This window comes from Suricata suricatta, chromosome 13 (genome assembly GCF_006229205.1).
Source record: "Suricata suricatta isolate VVHF042 chromosome 13, meerkat_22Aug2017_6uvM2_HiC, whole genome shotgun sequence".
NCBI classification, from domain to species: domain Eukaryota; kingdom Metazoa; phylum Chordata; class Mammalia; order Carnivora; family Herpestidae; genus Suricata; species Suricata suricatta.
The window spans coordinates 60,595,668-60,621,237 of NC_043712.1; the positions used below are offsets into that span (position 1 = coordinate 60,595,668).

A 25,570-nucleotide genomic window follows, 5' to 3' on the forward strand; every position below is an offset into this window, starting at 1 on the left:
GGTTGTGATCTCTACTTTTTCATTCATGACTTTAACTCTTGCTTGGGTCCTTTCCCTTCCCTTTTTGATGTTTGCCTTAGGGTTTATCAATTTTGTTCATTTCAAAGAACCATCTCTTAGATTCATTGATATACTGGATTTTTTAATTTATTGTTTATTGCTGTTCTAATCTTTATTATAATGCTTATTCTTCTGGCTTTAGGCTTTATGTACTATTCCTTCTGTAGTTCCTTTAGGTGTAAGTTTAGGTTGTGTATTTGGGACCTTTTGTGCTACTTGAGATAGGCCTGAATTGCAATATATTTCCCCCTTAGGATTGCTTTTGACACATCCCAAAGAGTTTGGGCTGTCATGTTTTCATTTTCATTTGCTTCCATGTGTTTAAAATTTTTTTTTAATGTTTTATTTGTTTTTGAGAGAGAGAAAGAGGCAGTGTGAGCAGGGTAGGGTCAGAGAGAGAGGGAGACACAGAATTGGAAGACAGGCTTTGGGCTCTGAGCTGTCAGCACAGAGCCTGACGTGGGGCTCGAACTCAGGAACTGCAAGATCATGACCTGAGCTGAAGTCAGACGCTCAACCAACTGAGCCACCCAGGTGCCCTCCATGTGTGTGTGTGTGTGTGTGTGTGTGTGTGTTTTAATTCTTCTTTGATTTCCTGGTTAACCCATTCATTCTTTAGTAGGACATTCTTTAACCTCCGTGTATTTGAGGGTCTTCATTTTTTTTCTTTTTGACTTCAAGTTTCAGAGCATTGTGATACGAAAATATGCATGATATGATCTCAGTCTTTTTGTACTCTTTGAGGGATGATTTGTGACCCAGAGTGTGATCTATTCTGGAGAATGTTCTATGTGCACTTGAGAAGAATGTACTTCTGCTGCTTTAAAATAAAATATTCTGAATATATGTGTTAAGTCCACTTGATCCAGTGTGTCATTCAAAGCCATTGTTTCTTTGTTGACATCTGCTTGGATAATTTATCCACTGCTGTAAGTGAATTGTTAAAATCCCATACTATTATTGTATTATAATCAATGAATTTCTTTATGTTTGTGATTAATTAATTTATACATTTGGGTGCTCTCATGTTGGTGGCATAAATATTTACAAGTTTTAGCTCTTCTTGATGAATAAACTCCTTAATTATTATACAATGCCCTTCTTCATCTCTTATTAGTCTTTGTTTTTAAAATCTAGTTTGTCTCATATAAGTATGGTTATTCTGGCTTTCTTTTGACTTCTATTGGCATGATAGATGGTTCTCCATCCCTTCACTTTAAAGCTGTAGGTGTCTTAAGGTATAAAATGTATCTCCTATAGGCACTATATAGATGGATCTTGTTTTTTATACATTCTGATGCCCTACGTCTTTCGACTGGAGCATTTAGTCTATTACATTTAGAGTGATTATTGAAAGATATGAATTTAATGCCACTGTGTTACCTGTTGATAATTCTGGTGATGTTCTCTGGTCCTTTCTAGTCTTTGTTGTTTTGGTGGCTTTTCTTTTCCTCCACTCAAAGTGTTCCCCTTAAAATTTATTGCAGGGCTGGTTTAGTGGTCACAAACTCCTTTAATTTTTGTCTGGGAGACTATCTCTCTTTCTATTCTCAATGACAGCCTTGCTGGATAAAGGATTCTTGGCTGCAGATTTTCTCCATTCAGCATGTTAAATATTTCCTGCCATTTCCTTCTGGTCTGCCAAGTTTCAGTGGACAGGTTTGCTGTTAACCTTATATGTCCACCCTTGTAGTTTAAGTCCACCCTTGTAGTTTAAGTCCAATAAAGAATTCTATCTTATGTTGGCATTTTGCAGTTTTCATTATGTTATGTCATGGTATTGGCCTGTTCTTGTTGATTTTGAAGGGACTTATCTGTGCCTCTTGGACTTGAATGCCTGTTTCCTTCCTCAGTTAGGGAAGTTCTCACTTATAATTTGTTCAAATAAACCTTCTGCCCCTTTTCCCTGTCTTCCCCTTCTGGGACTCCTATGAAACATTTATTATATCATTTTAGAAATCGCAGAGTTCTCTAAGTCTACCTTTGTGGTCCAATAGTTTTCCTTCCCTCATCTTTTCCACTTCATTTTATCTGTAATTTTATCTTCTATATCACCTATTCTCTCCTCTATTTCAACCCTCTTTGTGACTATATCCAGTTGTTTTTGCTTCTCAGAACTTTTTTTTAAGTTTTAGCCTGACTAGTATTCATGACTTTGACCTCTGCAGCAAGGATTTCTCTGGTGTCTTCTATGCTTTTTTCAAGCCCAGCAAAGAGTCTTATGACTGTTGTTCTAAATTCTTGTTCAGATATATTGCTTATATCTCTTTTGAGTCAGTCCTTGGCTGTGATTTAGCCTTGGCCTTATCATCTTGGTCAATTTTCTGTCTGTTGTGTGTTTTGAAAGCTTGCTATGTTTCCTGAGAGTAATGCACAAGGCCTGGCACTCCAGGAACTGTTTGTGGTGTATGCTTTGTGTACTCTGCTGTTGTACTTTGGCCTCTATCTCTCAGTGGTCAGCTCTCTGCAGAGCTCTTTCTTGCAGTGGGAATTGTGTGGACCTTTAACTAGGTGTGCTTTGATTTGTTTGTTAAAATAAGCCTCCCATCAGCCAAGCTGTCTCCCTCCACCAATGGAAATCCTTATGTCAGTCCTCAGATTGATTTTCTGGTGTTTCAAGTGATCTAACCTCAATGCAGTTGTGTTTGAGGGACAGGAAAAGCCCAGGGCCCCCCTTCTTCTTAGCCATCTTAACTCCTCCCTGGAATTGTGATACCTTGAGCTTTGTTCTTCTTTTTCATGATTGCTTTGGCTATTCTAGATCTTTGAGTGGTGCCACACAAGTTTTTTATTATTTGTTTTACTTTGTGGAAAAATTCTGTTCATATTTTGATAGAGATTGCATTGGATCCGTAGATTGACATTTTAACAATATTAATTCTTCCAATCTAAAAGCATAAAATCTTTTTTCATTGTTTGTATCATTTTCAAATTCATTAGTATTTTATAATTTTCAGAGTACAGGTCTTTTACCTCTTGGTTATTTATTCCTAGGTATTTTATTCTTTTTTTGTGTGTCTTGATATTTTGTCTAATTCTCTACTTTCTTCTGTGTATTAGAAAAGCCATTATGTCTCCTGGTCCTGAAATTAATGGCCTTATGAAGAAGAGGCCATGTAGTGCCCAGGGTCTGGTGCTTCACCTAGTTTCTCTGGTGTGTACTGAATTCACTCTGCTGTTGTGTTTAGGCTCCTTGTCTGCTGTGGGCAGTGTTTGGCTCCCGGACTGAATGTGGCAAGTTTTAACTATATGTGCTGAGCTGCTGGTCTGCTGTGAATTGACACTTGACACCACCTCCACCAAAACTACTGAGGCCTTGCAGAACTTTCTGGTCTGGAGACATGGTGCTGGTCTTTTTGGGGGAGGACCTTTCTGTAATGGGACTGAGGCAAGCTTGGCTAAGAAGGGCAGGCCCACCACAGTGCATTTGGGGTGGGGCTTGGTGTAAGCAAGTTAGATAGCCATTGCTGGCACTGAATTGCTTCTGTCAGGTGACTCTCTGCTGAGAGACAGGGGAGAGAAATGGTGCCAGCCAGTCTCTGGTCCTGGAGAGACATTTCTGTGAATGCAGCTTCCCAGGGATACTCATGGAGATGAGTGAATTCATGTGTACCCCACTGTATAACCCATTCTTCAGATCACTGTTTCCATAATGTCTGCCCCCATATTATTGGCTGGATTTCTCTCCAGGATCTAGGCATTTACCCCAGACTCTATCCTACTCAAGCCCACTGACCTTTAAAAATAGGCTTTAATCCCTGTTTGTTGCAAGAATATACATTTTCTAAGCCCCTCTCATGTTCCAAGCCAATGGCTTTGGGGAAGTATTCTTTCTGTTTATTCCCTTGTGTGCTCCTCTCTCTCTCTCTCCCTCTCTCTCTCTCTCTCTCTCTCTCTCTCTCTCTCTCTCTTTCTCTCCACCCTTCTCTACTACCATGGCTCCTCCTCCTCTGCAGCACCCACAGTTGATTTCTCCCCTAAACCATATCAACACACTTTTTACATTCTTCAATGTGGCCTCTTTTCTCCCTTTTGTTGTGGAGTTTGTTTTTTCAGATTTCAGGATGATTTCTGGGGTAGTTAGAATGATTTGATAGTTATCTATGGGTGTTTATGGGACATAATGAGCCTAGGGTCTTCTTACTCTGCTGCCATCTTCAAAAAAACATCGTCTTGTTTTGTTGAAGATTAATTGATCACATAGTTGTGGGTTTCTTGTTATCTCTGTTTTAAAGTCTAGTTTGTTTGGGATAAGTATTGTGACTCCAGCTCTCTTTTTACATCTATTTGCATGACAACGTTTCTCCATCCCCTCATTTTCAATCTGTAGGTGTCTTTAGGTCTAAAATGAACCTCTTGTAGGCAGCATATATATGTCTTTAATAAATATATTATTGATAGATATGTATTATTGCCATTTTATTACTTGTGATTGCTTCTGAAGATTTTCTCTGATCCTTTCTTGTCTTTCTTTCATGTTTTGCTAATTGTCTTTAGTGATACATTTGGGTTTCCTTCTGTTTATTCTTTGCATGTTTATTAGTGATTTTTGAAATATGGTTACCATTAGGTTTATATATAACATCTTCTGCACACAGCAGTTTATATTAAGTTGATGATTGTTTAAGTTTGAACCCATTCTTTCTTTTTCCTCTCGGTTTCCTATCCTATTTCTTGTGAAATATTTATTTTTTTGCTTTTGTATTTTCTACCTTTATACTATCACTTTTGGTCTTTCCTTTTCACTCAAAGTATCCCCTTTAAGATTTCTTGCAAGCCTGTTTAGTAGTCATGAGGTTTTTTTGTTTGTTTGGTTGGTTGGTTTTGGTCTGGGAAACTCCTTATTTCTCTTTCTTTTATGAATGATAGCCTTGCTAGGTAGAGTATTCTTAACTGAAGATTTTTACCCATTCAGCACTTTGAATATATGCCACTTCTTTCTGTCTTTCTGTATTGTAAAGTTTCTGTTGGTAAAACTTCTACTAGCTTATGGGTTTTCCCTTTTAAGTTAAGGACTTCTTTTGTCTTGCTGCTTTACAAATTCTTTCCTTATCACTATATTTTGCAAATTTAATTACAGTATGTCTTGATGTGGATCTACCTTGTGATTTTGATGGGAGTTCCTTATGCCTTCTGGATCTGGATATCTGTTTCCTTCCCCTAACTAGGGAAGTTTTCACTTTTTATTCCCTGAAATAAATTTTCTGTCCCCCTTTCTCTTTCTTCCTCTTCTGGGACTCCTATAATACAAATGTTATTATGTTTGATGAAGTCCCAGAATTTCCCAAATCTATTCTCATTCTGTGTAACTCTTATCTCTATTGTTCAGCTAATTATTTTCCATTATTCTGTCTCTAAGCCACTAATTTGTTCTTCTGCTTCTTTCATCATGTTGTCCATTCCATCAGGCATGTTTCTCATTTTGTTTATTGAGACTTTTATCTCTGCTATATTATTCCTTATCTCTGTGTTAAGGATCTCCCTTATGTCTTACATTCTTTTCTCAAGTCCAGTGAGTATCCTTATGATCAATTGTTTTTTTAATATATCTTATTTATGATTATTGCTTTAAATTTTCTATTAGACATGTTACTTTTATCTGTTTGGCTAGTCTGGCCGTGGCCTTGTCCTCTTCTTTTATTTGGGATAAATTTCTCTGTCTCCTCATTTTGTCTGCCCCTCTGTCCCTCTATGCTAAGAAAATCAGATATGCCCCATGCTCTGGAGAGTAGTCACTTTATGAAGAAGAGTTCCTGGAGTGCCCTGCAGTGCAATGCCCCCTGTTCACCAGAAACTAGAACTTCAGAGGAGTCTCCTATGTGTGTTTTCTATGCCCTGCTGTGGCATCTGAGTCATTTTTCCTTTCAGTGTAGTCCTCTGTACTGGCTCTCTGCCAGTTATGCACTGTGCTTCCTCTCTGTGCTTTTAGTTCAACATAGGCAGGACAGCCTGAGGGGGAGTTTCCCTAAGGAACTTGAGAGTTGGGCATTGGTGTTAGTAAAATTTACAATGGAACACTAGTTCTATCCTGGGTCCCCTGAAGCACAGTGGTGGTTGGGGGCTGGGGGTTGGGGTGACTGTGGGCATGAAACTGATCATGGATGGACCTAGCATGCTACAGTTGTTGAAGGTCACCCCCATGACATGCCCCATAGAAAGTAGGCCTTGTTCTCTTTAACTGCTTGTTTGTCACTTGTTAGCTGGCTTGGCTAATCCCACTTCCCCACCCCACCAGACCACTTCTCCACCCCACCAGCCCCACTCCCCACCCCACCAGACCACTTCCCCACCCCATCAGTCCCACTCCCCCACCCCACCAGACCCCATCCTGCAGACCCTGATAGGACTGACAAACAACATGACTCAGCCAAGAGGAACCTAACATTCTTGGCTCCCTCCCTGTGGCTTAGCTAAGAGCTGATTGATAATTAAGGCTTTAAAAACAAACCTCACTGTTTGCTCAGGGCCAGACTGCAGGAACATCCCTTTTGGTTGCAGCCTCGTGTGGAGTTCCTTTATTGCACACACACTACGACATTTTGGAGGTTCCAGCGAGATCTTATTTTTTTCGAACTGGCTGCAATCAGGTAGGATCTGGTTTCTAGGGTCCAGACAGGGACTAGGAGGGAAGGCCAGATGTGGCTTAACTCCCCCTACTAGGGGTGACTGGAGGAGACGTCCACAGCCCCAGGGGTTTGAGTTACCCAGACTTAAACCAGGGGCTTGGGGCTACACAGCCTCAGACCAGGGGTTTGGAAACCATCTGGAAATTGAGTTGTGCTCTGTATTTTGTGTTTCTTTTGTCCTTGTCACTGAGTTGTCTCAGTGACCCTCCGTCTAACCTTCGTCATGGGTCAGTCAATGTCTGAGTCTTGGTCCCCCCCTTAAATGCATGTTAAGTAACTTCTCCGGTTTCAGGAAAGGAGGAAAAAAACTATGGCTTTAACCTAAAGCCATCCTGACTGCAGACACACTGCCTGGACTAGTCCCCAGAGGACTCCTGTATTCTTAACTTTGTCTCTTTGGCCTTTTCCTCCACCTTTCTGTTTCTGCACCTACTTGGGTGTGTAATGCCTTATTGCCTCCTCCTCCCACCCTCAAGAGCAAAGAGCAAAGGACACTCCCAAGGACATCTAGGGAGCCTGGGAGACACTCTTGTCTTTCCTGTCACCCTGAAAACGTCTGTGAGAATCACCTGTCTAAATCTCCGGAGGTAAGCTAATTTATCATCTGAATTTTGAATGCACATGTGCTTTTGGCTGGAGTATTAAGTGGAAAGCTGAACAGCATTACTTCCCACCCCAGGGCCACACTGAGATTTTGGCCAGGCCCCTTAGTAAACCTGCAAACCTGTACCTGTTTTGTTTTGTTTTGTTTTGTTTTGTTGTCATGGTCATTATTTTTTTGGTCTTATCTGTAAAAATTATATGGGAGAGAATGTAATAACTTCTGGTGTGTGTGTGTGTGTGTGTGTGTGTGTGTGTGTGTGTGTGTGTGTGTGTGAATGTGTGACTCAGTTTGGCTTGCCTGTCAAGTTCGAGTCTGTGGCTCCACAGGTGGGCACCCTAAAGGTCCCAAACAGCCTACAGAGTCTGAGTGGGCCCATCTGTGATTCCGTGGTGAATGGCATACAGTCTATGATGGCCTTGGAATAGCTTCTGATTGTAAGTCACAAAGCTGAGACTGCTACAGCTAAGCATCACCTAAGTTCCTTCAGAACACAGCCAGATGGGTCCCCTCTAGAGGGGGTACCCCTACCCCTTTGTCTTTGTCACACCACTTCACAAAACATTATAGGTTGGGACTGTGGAGAGAAGGAGCCCTTACTGGTCTGGCTGAGATCAAATCAGACTGAAGGGGATGCTAACCCTCTCTGTTCCTCTGTCTAGTAGATGTGAGGGCTTCTTCCTCAGTCATTTCCCACATTAACAGCTATAATTGGAGCCAAATGTATCTAGTCTACCTCAGGGCAGAGACGTTAAGGGAATATTCCCAAGCAGCTGCTGAAACTAATTTTGTTTCAGGGAAGGTTCCCTGACCTCTCCAGATTGACATGGACTGCCTAATTCTACTGGTTAAAACAAAGCAAAAGAAACCTGAAGTCTGCTCCTCCATCTGAACTGACAAAATTTAAACTGGGAATACTTTCTCTGCATCTTGCAGGCTCCACTCCTCTTTTGCCCTCCCTTCCCCCAGTCCTTTTCTGCATCCCCTGTGGTGAAGGGGCCTGGACTGCAAAGTGATTCCTGCTTAACTGACTCCTGAATGCCTCAGGCAACTTCAGCTCCTCCTCTGCCCTAGGTGTTGAGGAACAAAAGATAAAGGAAGTCAGACTCTCATGCAAAATTTCCAGGTCAAAATTAACTAGGGAACAAAGTGTCTTATGTGGGCTCAAGCAAAACTTATTCAGTGTTTGAATTAATCTAAGTCTGGTGGTTTGAGATAAAAACAGAAACAAACTTGTATTCTACCTGGATTTGCTACAGTTCAAATAAGTTCCTGTTATCTCTGTTCCAAGTGCTTAACAAAAAAAAATAAAGTAATAATTAATTTGGTCTGTCTCAGTTTTCATGGGTAATTGTTAAGACAGTTTTGAAAGTTTTTGCTTGCATAATAAATTGAGATTAAATTGGCTATCTAACAAGATAAGAAGCTAAAGCAGTAATTACTGGATGTAGGTTTCTGCTTTTGGGTAGTTGTAAAAAAACTAAGGATATTTCAAACTGTTAAAAACATGTTTTGTACTTAATTGCTTCATAAATTTACCATCTAGGAAAAGTTATGATGTAAATACCTTTCAGTTAGTTACTAAATCCTCAATTGGAGACTGAGGTTTCCTAAGAGTTTAAATTCTGCTAAGTGTACTTGACTGCTGAAAATAAGGAAAACAACCCTATGTGCAGGAAAATGGGGGATATGTAAGAAAGATATAGAAAATAAAAATGCATTTTTGTTGAGGGTAAAAGAAAGTAATTTGTCCTAAATGAGACTGGTTGTTTGGAAAGAAATGGCTTTGGGACAAAGTTTAAAGGCAAAAAAGTTGTAGAAGGTTCATGAAGGGAAATAATTGAAAAGGATTTTTATGTGTGCTCAGGATAGACTAAAGTTGAAATATATAGAGTTTTAAAAGTACATTGGTCTCTCTGTTAAAAAAAGTTTTCTTGGGTTGTTGATCTGCTCTTAATAAGACAATATAAACTAAGGTTTTTGTCTTTTGTTTGCCAAGAAAACCAAAACTTCAGGTTTCATCTCTGTCAGGTCTTTAATTGGTTAAAACTTCTTAAGGTTAAAGAAATTAGGTTTTGCTAACAACCATATAATGCTATGCATTTGTAAGAACACGAGTCTGAACCTAGCAGACGCCATGACAGGCTTTAAGTTTCCCCTCTAAATTAGGTCTAAATTAGGTCCAGAACTATTAGGCGGTTACACATTGCCCGAGGCAAGAGAGACCACCTTTATAATACCCTTAACATTCCTAAGGACAGGCCTAGAAATAGAAGCTATAGGTAATCAGTTATTGCCTAAGGCTGGTTACACTCTATGTGAGGGTCCTGGGTCTACTCTGTGATTGGTTAACACTCTAAATGTTGTAATTGGATAAACCTGCTGTCAATAATATTGTGTAATAATAATTGGATCACTGTACCTATGTCACCATTTCCTGTAACTTCCCCTTCCCAAACTCATAAAAGTCCTACCCCACCTTTGTTCGGGGCTCGCTCACTCGCTCTCTCAGCATGGATCCACCACGCCAGTAAAGTCTGTGAGCCCGAGTTTAGGCCCCAGCGAGCCTAAACCCATAATAAAGCCCTTTGCTTTTGCATGCATGCTTCGGCCTCCCTGGCGGTCTCTGGTTTTTTGGGGGTGATATAAAATCTGGGCATAACACATTCACCTTTGGGATCTTTTATTGCTATTTTGGTTTAATAAATAGAGTTTGGGATTTGTGATAACCTGCCATTCTAATTTGAATATGTTTTATAACTTCCTAAGTTTTTAAAAAATTTCCCAGTATTTAAATGGTAAAGAAGTCTTAACCAATTAGGCCTTTTTATTTGGGATGCCAAGTTACTTGGAAAAGCACTGTTGTACAATGGTAAACCTTAGGTGGTATTGCATGGGTAAATGCTGCAACTGCCCAAATAAGAATTAGAAACATGGGACTAAATGAACTATAAAAAATTATAGTTTTGTGACTCTTGTTGGAAATATTGCTGGTTCTCTAATGTTTGCTTATCCAGATTAAGAAAACTTTCTCTTGGAACATCTATAATTTACAGAGTGTAAACTGAAGCATTTATCTTTTCTATCTAAACTGTCTGAAATTCAAAAACTCAGTGAGTATTCTTTCTTTCATGGCAATTACAATTGTTTGCATAAGTTCAATGAGAATCTGTTCATTTTGAAGCAGGACACCATTGGAAATACTGACTGGTTATTTTACCAAGGCTTTGACTGGAATGTCATATTTGAGAGTCATGTACAAACTTAGGTATGACCAGACAGCTTTAAGGAACTAAGGTTGACTTTATGAAACATGGAGCCATAAAGCCTAATGGAAATGTTGGCAGGATACCTTGCTTACAGTGTTCCCAGCAGCCTCCCCAGGTGAGTAAAGAAGGTCACTTCCTGGCAGGTGCAGGAATCTCAGCATATCTTGGGAACCTTGTGAAGAGGAATTTGCCCAATTCAATAGGTATTGCAGGCCTGTCTGATGGAAAGTGCTTGGTTTGGCTTCTGGCCTGAAGAGGCCACTAAAAATTCAACTGGAAATTCCTTATAAAAGGTCCCAGCAAAGAAAACTTTAAACAATTCTCATAAACAATCACTATTCTTGCTGGGCTTATGTAAATAATTAGGCCAGGGTTGTTAAGACTGGACTTGGTCTCAAATTGGCTATCTCTAAAAATGAAGGTGTTTTTCAGAGAGAAAAGCTATGTTTCAACAATGCACCACTATAAATGTTAAATTCTAGTTCTGAGTGTCTTTGAATATTTAATGTTTGCCTAAATTAGACAACTTGAGGTAAACTTCAAAGAAAATTGTTACAGTATTTCATGTATACACAATCTTCTGTGCTTATTATTCAGTGGGGATGATATTTAAAAGATGGGGGTCACCCCTTTCAAAGACTTAGAGGTGGACTTCACAGATATATGACTGACCAAAGAATTCAGCCCTTATTAAAGTTTCAGGCATCACCCCATAGGTCCATCACTCCTGAGTTAACCTGGCAAAGCAATCCAGATCTAGTCAACCAGACTCTGGCTCCTGAGATCTCCAGCCCTGCTCTAGCCACACCCTGGAAGCTGGCTGGTCTATGCACAGCAGAAGCTTGAGGAATCACCTCTAAAGCGCCCATAGGACCCAATCCTCCAGTACTGGGTACTATTGCTGGATTCTCCACGTATCACTTTCCTAAAGACTGAAATCCTGAATCCTGCTATGACTGATGACGAGCTGGATACCCCCTTGCATGACTGCCTAGAAACTGTAAGTACTCTTTCAGCGTTAAGAAAGGACTTGAGGGATTTACCCCTCTCTCATGCAGACTTCCCAGCTATTCACAGATGGCAGTAGCTTCATGAGGGATGGGATAAGATATGCAGGGGCAGCTCTAGTTACTTTGGATCAAGTGGTATGGGCACAGGCACTTCAACTGAACACTTCTTCCCAGAAGGAGAAGTTGATAGCTCTGACTCAAGCCCTTCAGTGGGCAAAGGGAAAAGCTGTCAATATCTTCACTGACAGTAGATACGCCTTTGCCACAGCTCATGTGCATGGAGCTCTCTATAAGAAGAGAGGACTTTTAACATCTGGTGGAAAAAACATCAAAAATGAGGAGGAGATCCTGGCCTTGTTAGAGGGCTTATGGCTCCCAAAGCAGGTAGCAATTATACATTGTAAAGACCACCAGAAGTTGGAAACTCCAACTGCCAAGGGAAAATGCCTTTACAGATGTGACTGCCCAGGAGGCAGCCACCACTCATAATGTTCTTCTAAAGACTATGCCCCCATGGCCCTCATGCCTCCTCCCTATGGAACCAAACTATTCAGATAAAGAGATGCAACTGGCAAGGACTTTACAGGCCAAAAGGGATGGCCATGGCTGGTATGGCCTGAAGAAAGGTTGCATCCTCCTCCCAGAAGCTATAGGATGAACTTGGATTCAGCAGGTGCATAATCTCATACATCTGGAGACTATTAAATTGTCAGAATTGGCTCAAAGAGATTTCTTCATCCCACACCTTGATAGGATGGCAAAGGATACGGTAACTCGATGTAAAACCTGTGCCCAGACAAACCCCTCCCCCAAGTTTAATTTTCTAGGACATAGGTTGCGTGGATAGGCATCCAGAGAAATCTGGAAGCTCGATTTCACTGAGATGAAACATGGACTGTATGGATATCATTATTTCCTTGTGTTGATAGATACTTTCTCCAGGTGGGTCAAAGCTTACCCCACCATGACAGAGTCTGCCAAATAGTTGCAAAAAAGTTACTTAATGAGTTGATTCCCCGGTTCAGTATACCTATTGGGTTATGATCAGGTAATGGGCCCGCCTTCATTGCTCAGACATCAAGGCTGTTAGCAAGCAGCCTGAAAATAAATTGGAAATTACATTGCATTTACCACTCACAGAATTCAGGGCAAGTTGAAAGAATGAACCTGACACTAAAAGATACCTTGACCAAATTGACATCAGAAACTGGCGAAAACTGGGTAGACCTCCTTCCATTTGCCCTTCTTAAAGTGAGATGCACCCCTCCCTCCAGGCCTTGCAACATACGCTGCCAGGTGTACATGAGTTGGTGAAAGCATGTCACGAAAAGCCTCCTCTTTCTCCATCTCCCAGCCAGGAAATAGGACCCGGAGACTTGATGTGGGCTTAGCGGCATGACCCTCTATCTTTAGAGGTTCATTGGACTGGACCTTACCCTGTTATCTTGTTAACTCCTTCAGTAGTAAAGGTGGCAGGATGGAGCCATTGGATCCACAGGTCACAAATCAAGGCTGCCCATTCAGATCACATCCTGACTAAGTGGACTCTCCAACAGATGGACAATTCCTTGAGGGTTAGGTTGGTTAAGAAACTCTGAATGTATTATTCTGTCTTGGCTTTAGCATCCCCAGTTCTGATTGTACTGATCTTCACTGTTGGGTTATTGCAGTTGCTCCTCCAGAATGGACAATTGTGCAGCAAAGCCTGTTTGCCCTTTGTTTACCCTTGTGGGTTGGATGCCTTGTAGGTATTCTGTTTCCTTTGATGTTTTGTAGGTATTTTGTATTTCCTTTAGGATTAGAACATTTGTCCACCAGTCTAGACCATGCCCTCACTCAATACCGATGGGTAATTAGCCACACCACCACTGGACAAATGATTGCTAACAGTACTTCATATGCATCCCCCACACTCTTCTTTGACCTATGTCATCTGTTTCTTGTCTCAAGGTGACTACAACTGTGGAAGGTCTCTTGTCACAGGGAGGTGAAATTTTATGTTTGTCCCTCATATGGGCCTCCCCATTGTCAGGGTGGAGGCCACTTTCATTGTGCTTCCTGGGGATGCAAGACTATAGCTGACTGGATCTTAAAGGACCAGTTCCTGTCATTAACTAAACTACGAAGTAGCTCAAACCCAAAGACCCCCACTCGTGCCCAGTATCACTCACTGTTAAAAATGAACTAGCCCTAGGTGGGCTCAGTGAAAACCTGGGGAATAAGGCTCTATGTCCCCGGAGATCCAGGCTCTGAGTTTACCATTCAAAGGTTTGAGATTAAAGCCCTTCCTGAGACCCCAATTGGACCTAATCCAATAATCAATCCCCTCCCAGACCCTGGAGACCCTTGCTTCAGCCCTACTGGAGACCCCTCAACCTTGGAAAGGCCAAGCCCTCCCTATTTGTGGACTCCTTCTCTTACAATACCCCCAGCCAGGACCAAATTAAATGAGACAGAGGCCTTTAAGGCTGTCTCCTACACATTCAAGTTTCTTAATGCCACCCATCTTAACCTCACCCAAGACTGCTGGCTATGTCTAGACCCTAGGCCCCCTTATTACATAGGAATTGGAGCCTCCATATCTCTAGGGAAGGGGGAAAGCCAAATCCAAAACTTGAGCCAAAAAAACTTACAAGGAAAACGTGCCTGGGGAAGCCTGGGTAAAAATCCCAGCATAACTCTGGGAAGTCTGGCTAGAAGGGGCTCTTGTTTTTACGGTGGAAATTACTTAATTAACAAATCTAGGTATCTGTCCAACTGTAACGGCACCACTAATTGCCCGCGGAAAGTTATATAGGAAGCAGCCTATGCTTCCTCATATCCCATGAAAGAACCTGGTTTGCCTGCTCTTCAGGCCTGACCCGCTGCCTAGAAGTAGCAGGCTCTATTGGGGTAAGCACTCCCGCCCTTGTGACAGGGAATCAAAATTACAAGCTTCTAAGCAAACAAATTGACCAAGACATTTCAGACCTAGAGAAAAATATTAAAAAGCTGACAGAATCAGTAGACTCTTTAGCAGAAGTCATACTCCAGAATCGGGGAGGCCTTAACCTCTTGTTTTTAAAGCAGGGTGGTCTTTGCCTAACATTAGGGGAACAATGTTGCTTCTATGTTAATAACTCCGGCATCATCACACAAAGTCTGACACAGGTACAACAGAGATTAGAGGAAAGGGAAAACCAATGACGAACTAATCTAAATTGGTATAAATCCCTTTTCTCCTGGTCACCCTGGTTAACTTCCCTATTAAGTGCCCTGATCGAGCCCCTAATTTTACTACTGCTCCTTCTTATCCTACAACCCTGTCTCGTCAGGTTACTCTTAAAGGTAACGGATAAGCGCTGTCCAACTTATGGTACTTCGAGGAAACTACCTGCTCTTGAGCACCCAAGATACACTGTAGGTCACCCGAGTATTTGGGTGGTTGCAAAGAAGAGTTGGGAATGTTGAAGGTCACCCCCATGACATGCCCCATAGAAAGTAGGCCTTGTTCTCTTTAACTGCTTGTTTTTCACTTCTGTTAGCTGGCTTGGCTAATCCCACTTCCCCACCCCACCAGACCACTTCTCCACTCCACCAGTCCCACTCCCCACCCCACCAGACCCCTTCCCCACCCCATCAGTCCCACTCCCCCACCCCACCAGACCCCATCCTGCAGACCCTGATAGGACTGACAAACAACATGACTCAGCCAAGAGGAACTTAACATTCTTGGCTCCCTCCCTGTGGCTTAGCTAAGAGCTGATTGATAATTAAGGCTTTAAAAACAAACCTCACTGTTTGCTCAGGGCCAGACTGCAGGAACCCATCTGGCCCAGCCATAATAAACCTCTCTTTTGGTTGCAGCCTTGTGTAGAGTTCCTTTATTGTGCATACACTACAACACAGTGGCTGACGTGCTCAGTTGGCTGTGGCACACAGTGACAGCTGTGTACCCAGAGCCTGGGCAGGGCATGCACACTAAAAAAAAATTTGCCCTGAGCCCAGGGGCAAGGATAGTAGGCTTGGAATGGGCAAGTCCTCAGGAGAAGTGCACTGCTAGCTAGGTAGGTAGCAAAAGTGTCTGTGCAGCCCCAACTCCTGCAGGTCTCACTCTATGTTTATGCTGGGGAGTGAGGGAGTATAAAGGTACCTGCCAGCTCCCTCATCTTCTGAGAAGTCCTTCAACATGCTCCAAAATCAGTATTAGCAGATTTGTCTTCCATTTTTCCTCTGTAGTGTGTAAACTCTGTTTTTATATTGCCTCTTTGCAGAGGCTGCTGTCTCTTTAAGGGTCGTGACCCAGCTATTACTCACCCTTCAGGCTCATCCAGAGCTGAATCAGCTGACCTTTATAGCTAGACTGGAGCTATAAGTCCCATTCCTTTTACAAACTCATGTAATTCAGCCCCTCTGGTTTTTAAAGCCAACCATTATGGTGATTACTCTTCCTATCAGCTTCCTGGTGCAAGGGCTGGTTTATCTTCCCTCTCCATGCACACAGCTCCCTCCTTCCTGCCTGCTTAATTCCTCTGCCTTTGACTTTTCTAACCTTTCAGATGCAGCTTCTTCCCTACATCTAGTTGTGTAGTTTGTTCTGTCACTCGTCAGATCACTTTCCAGTTATTGACTTGTTTGTGGATGATATCTAGTTACGAACATGGGACAGAGAGGGCTCAGGGTCCTTCTACTCTGCCATCTTCCCAAACTTCTCTCTTGTCCTTAATATGATGGTAATGCAAAAAGACTGAACTCACTTATTAAAAAGAATTAACAGTTCATATTTGTTTCTGAATTATGTACTAATATGCTAACTTCTAAGAACACTGGACACTTGGTAGGAAATAATTCACTCACTTTATAGCAAAGGGCCCCATCCTGAGATCCCTAGTCCTGAAGTCATGGAAGTGATACCTGGCATGTACAAGACAGCCCTCAAGTGTCGCTGTCCCCACTCCCCTTTTCATACCCTCTCTCAGTCCAGGCAGCATGGTAGTATCCAAGGCACTTCCATTTTGAGGTAGTGACCTTTTGGAAGAGTATCTTCTGGGTCTTCAGAGCATTCTTAATGCAGGTGGTGATGGAGCAAAAGAAGTATGGCAGCAATGGGGTAGGTAAGTTGAAAAAGCCATAGGACATCAGTGGTTAAAGTGGACTTAAAACATCAGAGACATCTCACCACCCTCAGCTTATATTGTGTTTTTTAAGCAGCTGTGTTGAGGATTTGTGAAGTCTTTGCTGTGACTATAGCCCAGTCCGTGAGAAAAGACAGATATTTGATTAGGGACTTCATTCAGTTCTTTGGATTGCTTAGGCCTTATGGTTTTAAATGGAAAATAACCAAATGCGGAGAAAATTTTAGGGTCATTCAAATCAGTACCATCATTGCACCTATTTTTTTACTCATTCATTTTTTAACCAAGTATCAGGCATGTGGTAGCACTGGAGAGTTAAAAATGAATAAGCAATAACATCTAGAAACCAAAACTCAATTTAAATTAAAAATTGGGAGACTGAGGTGTGCGACTTGTTCAAAAAAAGAAGATTCTCTGTGACTTAATTGTGGCAGATAGTTAGGCTAATTAGTAACTTCTCCAGGCTTCACCTGGCCTGTAAAGAAAATGGGCATTATAATAATGATCTACCTCATAAGGTTGTTTCAAGAATCAAATGAGTTAATACAGTCAACCCTTATGGATTTGAACTGCATAGGTTCACATATATGCAGAATTTCTACAGTACATTACTGTAAATATATTTTTCTTCCTTATGAATTTTAGTAGCATTTTCTTTTCTCTAGCTTACTTTATAGTATACAGTACATATGACATAAAAATGTGTGTTAATCAACTGATAATCAGTTACCAGTAAGGATAGACTATTAGTCTATGGGTCAGGAATAGACTCTTAGGGGGAGGACCCAAGATGGCAGAATAGCATGGAAGTCTTTTTTCTGTCTCGTGTACGTGAAATACAGCCAGATCAACACTAAACGATTCTGCGCATGTAGAAAACTGATTTGAGGATTAATACAACAATCTGCACAACCTAAACCACACAACTCAGCAGGTACATGGCATGGAGAGGTGAACTGCAGGAAAGACAAGACGCGAAGGGCAGGGAGCTGTTTCTGATTGTGGAGAGAGGACACAGGTGGGGGGAGAGTATGGGAAAAGCACCCTCCAAAAAAGCAGCTGGAAAGAAAGTGAAAAAAAGATGGAAACAGCCACAGGGACTGAACTAAAAAGGGAGAAAGGAGAAAAGAGAAAGGAGAGGGTTTTAACTAAGTCATTAAGACTCTATAAACAGGGGAAGCATAGAGTCTGAAGCTCCGCAGCTCAAATACCTAGTGGTGCCCTGGTGGGAAGGGTGAATTCTCCCAGGAGAATAGAGGATGCAGGAGGTCCTTGGGCCATACAAGCTCTTCCATAATCCCAGAAATGCTGCTGCTACACAATCTCGTGAACTTTTCTGGGCCAGGCTGGCACCCAGCCGCAAGTCTCTGGACATGGCAGCAGCAAGGTCTCACTAGCATTCCTGTTCAGCCAGCACCTGGCTATTATTAGATGAGACCCACCCCCAGAGGATCTGAGCAGGTCAGAGCCTCAGTCCCTCAGAAGTGAGAGGTCAAGAAATACAGCTGCATCTCAGATAAAACTCAGGAGTGAGGTGCCGCCTAGCAAGATGACGGTGTAGTTATAGTGCAAAAGCGGGGAGTGGACTGAAACTGAAGACAAAGGACAGGCGTGATTCCTGGTTGGGGAGAGCACAGAGTTCTGATACTAGACTGGATACCTGAGTGATACCAGACACCACAACAATCCATCCCAGTAAGCTAAGCAGCACCATCTAGTGGAGAAATGGAGCCATTACACTAAGCTCTGTCCAACTGGGCCAATGCTCTTCAGGAACATCACAAATCTCTGTCTGCTTAGACACGCATTTAATATAGTAGTACTCAGGAGCAACACACATAACATGCTTTTAAAACACGGAAAAGACAGAAATGGCAAGATGGAGGAAATCTCCCCAAAAGAAAGGTCAAGAAGAAATCGCATCCAGAGACTTGTTCAAAACAGAAATAAACAATATATCTGAAGAAGAATTTGGTAAAAACAGTCACAAGACTAATAGCTAGGCTTGAAAAAAAGCATAGAAGACACCAGATAAACCCTTACTAGAGAGGTCAAGGGCCTAAGAACTGGTCAGGATGAATTTTAAAATGCTATAGTTGAGATGCAAAATAAACTAGATACGGTGACAGCAAGGATTGAAGAAGCATAGGAGAGAATAGATAAAATTGAAGAAAAAACTAAAGGAGTTTATGGCCACTAAACCAGCCCTGTGAGAAACTCTAAGGGGGATTCTCTGAGTGGAAAGGAGCAAAGACTACAAAGGAACAGAGATCACCACAAACATGAAATCTACAGATAACACAATGACACTAAATTCATATCCTTCCATAATCACTCTGAATTCAGATCAACTAACTGCCCCAGTTAAAAGACATAGGAAACCAAAGTGCATTAAAAAAAAAAAAAGACCTACCTATGTGCTGCCTACAAGAGACTCATTTCAGACCTGAGAACACATGGAGATTGAAAGTGAGGAAACAGAGAACCAACTATCATGCTAATGAACATCAAAAGAAAGCCAGAGTAGCCATACTTATATCACACAAACTAGATTTTAAATCAAAGACTGTAACAAGAGATGAAGAAGGGCATTATATCATAATTAAGGGGTCTGTACATCAAAAAGAACTAACAATTGTAAATATCTATGCCCCCAACTTGAAGACTCAAATATATATCAACTAATCACAAACATAAGCAAACTTATTAATAATAATACCATAATTGTAGGAGACTTTAATACTTCACTTACAGCAATGGACAGATCATCTAAGCAGAAACTCAATAAAGAAACAAAGGCTCTGGGGCGCCTGGGTGGCTCAGTCGGTTAAGCATCCAACTTCGGCTCAGGTCATGATCTCACATTCGTGGGTGTGAGCCCTGCCTCGGGCTCTGTGCTGACAGCTCAGAGCCTGGAGCCTGTTTCAGATTCTGTGTCTCCCTCTCTCTCTGACCCTCCCCTGTTCCTGCTGTCTCTCTCTGTCTCTCAAAAATAAGTAAAAAACATTAATACAAAAATTTTTAAAAAGAAACAAAGGTTCTGAATGACATACTGGAACAGATGGATGGAAATATAAATATAAATATAAATATAAATATAAAAGTATATAAATATAAAACATTTCATCCTAAAGCAGCAGAATACACTTTCTTCTTGAGTGTATATGGATCATTTTCCAGAATAGATCACATATTGGGTCACAAATGAGCCCTCAACAGGTACAAAATGATTGAGATCATTCGATGCACATTTTTAGACCACAATATTATGAAACTTGAAATCAGCCATAAGGAAAAATTTGGAAAGCCTTCAAATACGTGGAGATTAAAGAACATTCTACTAGTAAATGAATCAGCTAATCAGGAAATTAAAGCAGAAATTAAAAAATAGATGGAAGCTAATGAAAATGAAAACACAAAAGTCCAAACATTTTGGATCAGCAAAGGCAGTCCTAAGAGGAAAATACATTGCAATTCAAGCCTCTTTCAAGAAGCAAGAAAAGTCCCAAATAAACAACATAACTTTATACTTAAAGGGGCTAGAAAAGGAGCAGCAAATAAGGCACAAAGCCAGCAGAAGAAAGAAAATAATAAAGTTTAGAGCAGAAATAAATGGTATAGAATAATTTCAAAAAACAGAGCAATGAAACTAAGAGATGATTTTTTAAAAGAATAAAAAAAATTGATAACCCTTAGCCAGACATCTCAAAAAGAACAGAGGGAGGACCCAAACAGATAAATTTATAAATAAAGGAGGAGAGATCACAAATAACACCACAGAAATACAAACAATAATGATAATACTATGAAAAAGTTTATGCCAAAAAATGACAATCTGGAATAAAATGGACAATTTCCTGGAAATTCCACACTACCAATATTCAAACAGAAAAGATAGAAAATTTGAACTGACCAATAGACAGCAAGGAAATTGCACCAGTTATCAAAAAATTCCCAACAAATAAGAGTCCTGAGCCAGATGACTTTCCAGGAAAATACTACAGACATTTAAGGAAGAGATAATACCTATTCTCCTCAAACTATTCCAAAAAAAATAGAAATGGAAGGAAAGTTTCCAAACTCATTCTTTGAAACCAGCATTACCTTGATTCCAAAACCAAAGACCCCTCTAAAAAATAGAATTACAGGCCAATAGTCCTAATGAACTTGGTTGCAAAACTTCTCAATAAGATACTAGCAAATCCAAATCAATAGTACATCAAAAGAATTATTTTCTATGATGAAGTGGGATTTATTCTAGGGCTGTAGTGCTGGTTTAATTATTCACAAATCAGTCAATGTGATACACCACATTAATAAAAGAAAATATAAAAACCATGTGGTTCTTTCAACAGATGCAGAATATACATTTGACAAAATGCAGCATCCAGCATCTTTAATAATAAAAAAAAAACCTAAAGAAAATAAGGATAGAATGAACATACCTTAAGATCATAAAGGCCATATATGAAAGGCCCACAATTGATCTCTTCCTCAATGGGGAAAAACCAAGAGCTTTCCTCCTTAGTTCAGGAACATGACAGGGATGTCCACTCTCACCATTGTTGTTCAACATAGCACTGGAAGTCCTAGCTTTAGTAATCAGACAACAAAAGGAAATAAAGGCATCTAAATCATCAATGAAGAGGTCAAATTTTCATTTTGTGGATGACATGATACTCAGCATGGAAAACCTGAAAGACTCCACCAAAAATTACTAGAACTGATCCATGAATTCAGTAGTCACAGGATATAAAATCAATGTACAGAAATCAGTTGCCTTTCTATACACCAATAATAAAGCAGCAGAAAGAGAAATCAAGGAATCGATCTTGTTTACACTCGCACCAAAACCCATAAAATATCTAGGAATAAACCTAACCAAAGATCTGTACAATGAAAACTATAGAAAACTTATTAAAGAAATTGAAGAAAACACAAAGAAATAGAAAACACTCCATACTCATGGATTGGAAGAACTAATATTGTTAAAATGTCAGTACTATGAAAATCAATCTACACATTCATGCAATCCCTATCAAAATAATACCAGCATTCTTCACAGATCTAGAACATTCTAAACTTTTTATGAAACCAGAAAAGACCTCACATAGCCAAAGCAATCCTGAAAAAGAAAATGAAAGCTGGAGGCATCACAATGTTGGACTTCAAGCTGTATTACAAAGCTGTCATCATCAAGACAGGTTGGTAGTGGCACAAAAACAGACACATAGATCATCGGAACAGAATAGAGAACCCAGAGTGGACCCACAAATGTGTGGCCAATTAATCTTCAGCAAAGCAGGAAAGAATATCCAATGGAAAAAAGACAGTCTCTTCAGCAAATATTGTTTGGATAACTGGACAGTGACATGCAGAAAAATGAATCTGGACCACTTTCTTATACCATACACAAAAATAAACTCAAAAGGGATGAAAGACCAAATTGTAAGAGAGGAAGCCATCAAAGTCCTAGAGGAGAAAACAGGCAACAGTGGCTTTGACCACTGCTGCAGCAACTTCTTACTTGACATGTCGCCAGAGGCAATGGAAACAAAAGCAAAAGTGAACTATTGGGACCTCATCAAGATAAAAAGCTTTTGTACAGCAAAGGAAACAATCGATAAAACTAAAAGACAACTGACAAATGACATATTGGATAAAGGGTTAGTATCCAAAATCTATAAAAAACTTCTAGAACTCAACACCCCAAAATCAAATAATCCAGTGAATAAATGGACAAAAGATATGAATAGATACTTTTCCAAAGAAGATATCCAGATGGCTCACAGACACATGAACAGATGCCCAACATCACTCATCGCCAGGGAATTACAAATCAAAACCACAATGAGATACCACCTGATACCTGTCAGAATAGCTAAAACTAACTGCTTTAGGTTTTGCTGCTCTTTCAGGGAGTCTTGGCACTTCCTTAGCAGGACATGAATATGCTCAGTGCCTGTACATGAATGCACAAGTCCTACTCCTTTATCCAAACTGTCATCACTGGGAGAGGGGCACCAGGCATAGGTTTTCCACTCTAACCTGTTACCATACTTTTGAAGATGAATCTACTAAACTTTGGGAGAATATAGTTGACCAAATGATACATGTCCTTTGCTTCATGTTTTCAGCAAAGACATCTGTGGCCATGAAAGTTCTTGAGTCAAAGCTTGATTTAAGATCCATAAACTTGCTGTTATTTTATCAAGAGCTGACCCTGATGTGGCATCTTGTGTAACTTTAAGGGAGCACCAGGTGTCAGCCAAACTAGAACCATAAGAGAATAAGCCAGTACTCTTTTCTGACAGCTGCTGAAGTGAGTACTGTGCTAGAACAGAGGCAAGGGGGCCATACACTAATGATGGGTACATATTTCCACCTTGATTTGATAGAAGCAAATGTATCTTTTCTTTCTGATTAGAGTTCAGAACTAGCCCTCATAAATACCTTTTTCACATCTCTATCAAAGTGGTTATATTCTAATTTAATATCCCCGAAGGCTTCCAGGAAGTTCACTATAGATACCATTTTTATATCTTTTTTTGGCCATTAAGGAAGTCATTAAGCAATATCTGAGCTAGATATTTCTGAACCAGCTTACAGTAGGGTGAGTGGAAGATCATGAAACCAAAATCATTCCAGGTAAGATCTCTATTGTCTCCCTCTTTCTGCTAATTGGCACAGACTTTTTTTGTGGTAGACAGAACAGCAGTAGTCTAATGCACTGAGTAGAACTGTATGGAGAATTTTCCATATACTATAGGACATTCAGAAAGCATATAAGACTTGAAAAAGTAATATGTATGTTGCATATGGGTCGCATGAAGTTCTCCATCAAAAACTAAGAGAGGATATCACCCAATTCACAGCTTCAACTCCACCTGTGGCATATACAGCAATATCTTTTGTAACTACCAGGGCCTACCATCCATCCCAAGAGCTGGACCTAACCCAGTTAACAGTATTGAACACAGCAGCTGTGACTCCATAGCATGCATTAGTTGTCTATTTCTTCTATATCTGTGTTCCCAGAGTCCCCTAAGAGCTGCCTCAAATCCATCTTCATGGACGAATTTTGTTTGCCTATATTTATCTCTGTTCTAAGTTCTAGCCACCCAATTCAATCACATAAAGGCTATCTCTCTCCAAAAGATTCTGAACCACAGTCATACGAAGTGAGTTGACAACTTCTCTATTTATGCAGAAGCCCATGTTGGTCTGTCCCAAGCCAATAGTATACTTCCCAGCATCTACAAGATTATAGCTTTCCAATACTGCTTGATCAACACATTGAGAAGGAGAATAGATCTCAAGAGCAACAATTACCACATCTTTTGGACGGCAACCTTCTGCATTCAAAGAAAATGATCCAGGCATTAAGAAAGAGCCAAACATGACTGGGAGGTGGCCATGGAAAGGGAAAAAGTCATGAAAGGGCAGTAATGGTTTGTTTTTATTTTGAAATTCAATATAGTTAACATACAGTGTTATATTAGTTTCAGGAGTGCTAGTGATTCAACAATTCCATGATCACTGAATGCTCATCACAATTGCACTCCTTAATCTCCGTCACCCTATTCCCCTAATTCCCCACAACCTCCTCCCTTCCGGTAACTATCATTATGTTCTCTATGCTAAGAGTCTGCTTCTTGGTTTGTCTCTCACTCTCTTTTTCCCTTTGTTCATTGTTTTTTGTTTCTTAAATTTCACATAGGAGTAAAATCATATTGTATTTGTCTTTGGTTTATTTCATTTGGCATTATACTCTCAAAACTCGCCCATGTTGTTGCAAATGGTAAAAATTCATTCTTTTTTGTGGCTGAATAATATCCTTTGTGTATATACATATATATATATATATGTATATATATATATATACATATATATATATATATATATAATACATGTTCTTTATCCATTCATCAGACCGTGGACACTTGGGCTGCTTCCATAATTTGGCTATTGTAAATAAATAATACCGCTATAAACATAGGGGTACACATATCCTCTGAATTGGTGTTCTTGTATTTTTGAAGTGAATAACCCAAAGTTGTGTCATTTCTGGATGGTAGGGTAGCTTTATTTTTAACTTTCTGAGAAAGCTCCATACTGTTTTCCAGAATGGCTGCACCAGTTTGCATTCCCACCAACACTGCAAGTTGGTTCCTTTCTTTCCATAGTCTCATCAACAATTGTTATTTCCTGTGTTTTATATTTAAGCTATTCTGACAAGTATGAGGTGATATCTCAGTCAAGTTCTGATTTGCATTTCCCTGATATGAATTATGTTGAGCATATTTTCATGTGTCTGTTGGCCATCTGGATATCTTCTTTGGCAAAATGCCTGTTCATGTCTTCTGCCCATTTTCTAATTGGATTACTGATTTGGGGGGTGTTGAGTTGTATAAGATTTTTATATTTTTGGGATACTAACACTTTATCACACATGCCATTTGACATATGCAAAAGATATTTACAAATACCTTCTCCCATTCAGTAGGTTATCTTTTATTTTTGCTGATTATTTTCTTCTTTCTGCAGAAGCTTTTTATTTCAATGTAGTCCCAGTAGTTTATTTTGCTTTTATAAATCCCTTGCCTCAGGAGATATCTACAAAAATGTTGCTACAGCCAATTTCAGAAAAAGTACTGCCTGTGCTGTATTTTAGAATTTTGTGGTTTCAGGTCTCATATTAGGTCTTTAATCCATTTTGTATTTGTTTTGTGTATGGTGTAAGAAAGCAGTCTAGTTCCCTTCTTTCTATGTTGCTGCCCAGTCTTCCCAACACCATCTGTTGAGCAGACTATCATTTTTCCATTGTATGTTCTTTCCTGCTTTGTCAAAAACTAACTGACCATATAATTGTGGGGTTATTTCTGGGTTT

The 25,570-nt window shown here is 40.3% G+C and overlaps 1 protein-coding gene and 1 pseudogene across 6 annotated transcripts in view; one reads left to right on the plus strand and one right to left on the minus strand.

Annotated features, from left to right (window-relative positions):
• Positions 1–6,494: 6,494 nt before the first annotated feature.
• RANBP6 (RAN binding protein 6) overlaps positions 6,495–25,570 on the plus strand; it is a 57,383-nt gene continuing 38,307 nt past the window's right edge. For 3 of the 6 annotated variants that reach the window (XM_029920713.1, XM_029920708.1, XM_029920714.1), the window contains exon 1: positions 11,084–11,556. The gene's annotated coding sequence lies outside the window, so the exon portion shown is untranslated. Of the gene's footprint in view, positions 6,648–10,567; positions 10,672–11,083; positions 11,557–25,570 lie in introns of those variants that run through there. The other 3 variants (XM_029920710.1, XM_029920711.1, XM_029920709.1) reach the window with 2 other exon arrangements.
• Positions 12,147–24,063, minus strand: LOC115275937 (annotated as a pseudogene).